Raw genomic sequence first — 5,000 nt, 5'->3', positions numbered from 1 at the left:
GCACCTAAAATTTCCACTTAAAATAATTTTTTGCAGATGCAGTGGACCTGTAAGCAGTGTATTTTTTCTACAGACAAAAGAGGAATGAAGATAGACTAGAGGCTGAAAGAAAGCTCCTGGTTGAAGAAATGAAAAAACGGAACCCCAGTGAAACTGTCATTGGATTTAAGATGGACCAGACCTTCCCACTGCGGAGACAGGAGATTGTGGAGGCTGAACTTGTAGTGAAGAGAACAAGTTCTCTCCTTTGTTGGAGAGAAACTGGCTGAAATTGTGCAGCAAATTAATTCAAGGGTCAGTAAACTACAGACGTGTTAATCTGTGCTGTTCTCTGCACTGTTAAGCATACATGGTTTCACCTTTTTCATATACACTTTTAAAAATGGGTTTGTATTGTAACCTTTGAATGTTTGTATTGTAACTCTTGAACTATATTTGTTCTATCCACTTCTAGAAACCAGATGTGACAGCAGTGCGTACCCTTGTTCTCCAAGCATCTCTGTTCTTCTTGGTGATGACCCCTGTAACGTCTACAACACCTCCTTTGTAAGTTCTCACATCTTAAAGGAGCACATACTGTATATCACTGTGTGTTCAGAACAAAGATGGGCTGCATGCTGTGACAGTTCAAGGGATACTCCACTTTAAAATGAAAATTCTGTCATCATATACTCACCCTCATGTTGTTTCAAACCTGTATGAATTTCTTTCTTCTGCTAAACAGACAGTTTCTGGTCTCATTGACTTCCATAGTATATATTTTTCCTACTATGGAAGTCAATGAGACCAGAAACTGTCTGGTTAGCTGATATTCTTCTAAATATCGTCCTTTCTGTTCAGCAGAAGAAATAAATTCATACAGGTTTGAAACAACATGAGGGTGAGTATATGATGACAGAATTTTCATTTTAAAGGGGAGTATCCCTTGAATGGTCACAGCATGCAGCACACAGAGTGACATACAGTATCTGAATAAATTGTATATTAGGACAGACATCAGAGCTTAATTTCCTTCATGTTCTTAAGCTGGGTGTAAAGTGAAAACTTAAATAAAAATAGGCTGGAGGGAAGTGTTGGCAGGACAGATGACTTGATGACAATTGATAATGCCTATCAACATTTACTTGTTGTAATGTTGTTTTTCGTTGGTTGTATACAGGATTCTGACAGTAATGAGGCCTGGGCCCAGGTATCTGTTGGGTTGCTGACAGTCATCAGTGAAGATGCGCCTCTCTCTCCAAATCATCTCCATCTTGACCCAGTGTCTACTGCCATCATTCTTGAAGGAGGTATTGTAATGGACATTCTCCAGAACCTACCTCAAGCACTTTGCCTCTTGTTTGGGCTATGCGCTACACTTGGACTACCCTAAAGCTATGAAAAACACATTCAACGAGTGATGCTTGGCCTGGGACAGAACAAACTTGACACAGTGGATGTTTTTCCACAAATGACAATGTTGTGTACTGTATATTACTGGGAGATTATTGAAAAACAATTTTGGTACCGTTGTATATATGCAGATAGGCAAACATTCCGCTGTCCGTTCCGTTGTTCACACCCCTGGGTGTTGCTTTCACTCTGTACTTTGAAGAATGTTTTTATTTTTATATTTTATGGCAGTGTAATAAGCGTGTGTGCGCATTCTAGTTCTGTAAGAAGACATATTCTGGGGTTGGCGCTAATACCTTGACATTGATAATTTTAGTCTGAATTTTGTCTTCAAGTGGTACTGATCACTTATAGTAATGACTAACATTTTAATCTCTTCGAAACCAATTAGTATCTCTATCAGCTGTCTAAAGTACAGATTCGACTGTTTTCCCAGTACACATCTCTGTACTGGATACACTCATAAAAACAAGTATATTTCTCAAATTCATATTAATACATATAATCCGGTTAAAAAGAGTTAACTTATCAGCCAAGTCAAGAACTCAAAATTGTGAAATCCTGTGCCAAAATTTGATTGATTGAAATAACAAGGTTTATCTGGACAAATAAGATGATAAAATACAATCAGAATAAAATTAAAAATGTCAAGGTAATGTATACTTTATCAGATTCAAAATGTTTAAAGTCTTTGATTTTAACATTGGAAATTAAATACCAATGGTTAATGTTCAAAGAATAAACCTGTTTTTCTACTATAATGTGGTTGTGTGTTAAATATTTCTATTTTATGATACTTTATACTTATTCTCTGGTACATTTGTGACAAGTGTATAGTGAGTTTGCAGAACAGAGTTAACATATAGGTGAGCATTTGGTGTTTGAGATTGAGAATATCTTCAGAATAACAATGTCAATTGATTACTGTAAAATTAATGTTTGAAGTACTTAATTTACAGAAGTAACAGTTACTTCGGTTTGCATGGTTTTAACAAGTAAATCAGAATCGCTTTAAGTAAAGTTCACATGGCATTACTTAGTTGTTTGAAATAGTAATTCTGAGTAGACTATACTAAGTCAGGAGTACATCGCACACATTTATTTTAGTAACTTAAACTCAAGAGTAAGTTAACCATACTAAACAAGGATTTGTTAATACAACACGCAATACCGATTCCACTGTACTTAGTTTTTTAAGTGCAATCGGTTTGCATGCTTTTTTTGAGTAAGCGGAACTAATCGGATTTTACAGTGCAGGTTTAAGCCTGGCCTGCAACGTGTTAGCATCTAAACCATTCCTGTTGTGCTCCAGTAACTAACCTATCGCAAACACAAAAGCCAAGAATACGAGATTAGAAGAATGGACATGCATTAAAGATTGAACCACTGCACACACACAAAAGGCATGCAAATTAATGTAATACGAAACAGCCAAACATTAAGATGCATTACACGTCGAATATACGAATCACACTGCACACAACAGCACGCACATTAATGATACAAAAAGCCAAAAAATATGAGAGGAATAATGAAATGTATTGCAGATTGCATATATAAATAACATTGCAAAAAGCATGCAAATTAATAAGATACAAAAATTCAAAAAGCCAAACATTAAGATGCATCACAGCTTGAATCCATAAAGCATACTGCACAGAAAAAGCATGAGATTTAATGTACAAAAAAAGCCAAAAGACAAACAGTAAGCAGTGTTAGACCTTGAATCAATAAAGCACACCGCACAGAAAAGCATGCAAATTAATAGGATACAAAAAAGCCAAAAGCCAAAAATGAAGATGCATGACATGTTGAATCTATAAATCACACAGCACAAAACAAGCATGCAAAATACCGCAGACAAAAAGCAAAAAGCCCAAAATTAAAATGCTTTACAGATTGAATCCATAAAGCATATTGCACAAAAAAAAATCATGCAAATGTATTTATTCTGTGATAAAAAGCTGGAGCTGGAGTGAGTGACCGACTGGCTCAGATCCTCGAGGCCGGCCGAGCACAGCGGGATTATGGGTAATTTGTCCGCTTGTTTGGATAATCCTCCATCTGCTGTAACACACTCAGAGCTTCCCGAACCCTGGACCCAACACACACTCACACCACACACACCATCTGCAACTCTCGGACTACAGGAACACGCTTCATAACACCGAGTCTCCTGATGCAACAGAGATAACTGATGACATATCATAAACAACGAGAGATAAATGATGAATTATCATAAACAACGAGAGATAACTGATGAATTATCATAAACAACGAGAGATAAATGATGAATTATTATACTGAGGGAAAGGGAACAAAGTCAATCTGGTGAGGATTTTTTAGAATAAAAGGGTGAATTAATGATGAAAGACTTTAATTATGAGTTAATTATTCCATTCATTCATCCGAGGGTCCTCGAAGATACCAATTTCCAATATATTGATTTGATAAGTTATAACATTATAGTATATAAATATAAAGTTCAAGGCATTTGTGTGTGTGTGTGTGTGTGTGTGTGTGTGTGTGTGTGTGTGTGTGTGTGTGTGGGTGGGTCAGAGTGTGAGAACACGCCAGAGAACACAGAGCTTCATGACACAGCGGAAAAGGTTTTGAGCCACAATGAAGCGGCAATCACACATTCACACACACACACACACACACACACACACACACACACACACACACACACACACACACACACACACACACACACACACACACACACCTTCTCAGAGATTCACACACACCTTCTCCGAGAATAAACCAGCACTGGGAGCAAACGATGGTGGTGGGGAAAAATAATAAGCTAATGCTTTCTCATTCCCACAAGAAAATTTACATTCCCTTCCAAACCTCGAGTTCTTCGTGAGCGGACGCAGTTTCTCGGGGGAACGCAAGTTTTTAAATATATTTTGTCCTCCTATCTCATATTTGTCCAGCTTCACGGCTCCACACACACGAGACTCCTGTGGCAGAGAGATTGAACATATCTAATTCAAGGCAATCTAAATTCACTAACTTTTTGCATTTTTCTCCAGTTACTGTTGCAGGTCAATAGAAGATTCGGCTCAACCGCTGATAATGCATGTGAGATGTTGTAATGTTTCTGAACACACACACACACACACACACACACTCCTATAGTCACCTTCCCACATCGCTGACCAACACTCACATTAAGCGACTCGAGTTAAAGCTCTCAGTCGGATCGGATCGCTGAGAAACATCTGGCACTCAAACACAATTATATGCGTCTCATTTGCTGAGCTCACAATCATCGAGTTGCAGAAACACACGCAGCGCCTCATAAACTGCAGAAACACAACAGAAGGACAAGCGCGGTGTAAAACACATGTGTGTGTGATGAAGAACATCTGAGACTCCAGATCCAGAGGACATCAGGCACTCTCACACACACACACACTGAGACAAACACACACTCTCACACACACACACACACACACACACACACACACACTGAGACAAACACACACTCACACACACTGAGACAAACACACACACACACACACACACACACACACACACTGAGACACATTCCGATTCAGAGGACATCCAGTGTATGGTGCGACACACACACACTCACA

The 5,000-nt window shown here is 38.4% G+C and overlaps 1 protein-coding gene and 2 long non-coding RNA genes across 5 annotated transcripts in view; 2 read left to right on the top strand and 1 right to left on the bottom strand.

Moving 5' to 3' along the window:
• LOC307002558 overlaps positions 1 to 182 on the top strand; it is a 1,273-nt gene extending 1,091 nt beyond the window's left edge. The window contains exon 3 of the long non-coding RNA XR_013798495.1: positions 37 to 182. This is a non-coding gene — a long non-coding RNA (uncharacterized lncRNA). The remainder of the gene's footprint in view (positions 1 to 36) is intronic.
• shf (Src homology 2 domain containing F) overlaps positions 1 to 5,000 on the bottom strand; it is a gene marked incomplete at its 3' end in the record, with an annotated part of 127,943 nt that overhangs the window by 56,811 nt on the left and 66,132 nt on the right. The window lies entirely within an intron of this gene.
• LOC307002559 lies at positions 250 to 2,054 on the top strand. Its single transcript, XR_013798496.1, has 3 exons — positions 250 to 294; positions 455 to 546; positions 1,160 to 2,054. It is a non-coding gene; the product is annotated as an uncharacterized lncRNA (long non-coding RNA).

The sequence above is a fragment of the Phoxinus phoxinus genome, assembly GCF_949152265.1.
Source record: "Phoxinus phoxinus genome assembly, chromosome: 8".
NCBI lineage: Eukaryota > Metazoa > Chordata > Actinopteri > Cypriniformes > Leuciscidae > Phoxinus > Phoxinus phoxinus.
The sequence above is the reverse complement of the archived record's forward strand: the minus strand, read 5'-3'. Positions and strand labels throughout refer to the sequence as shown.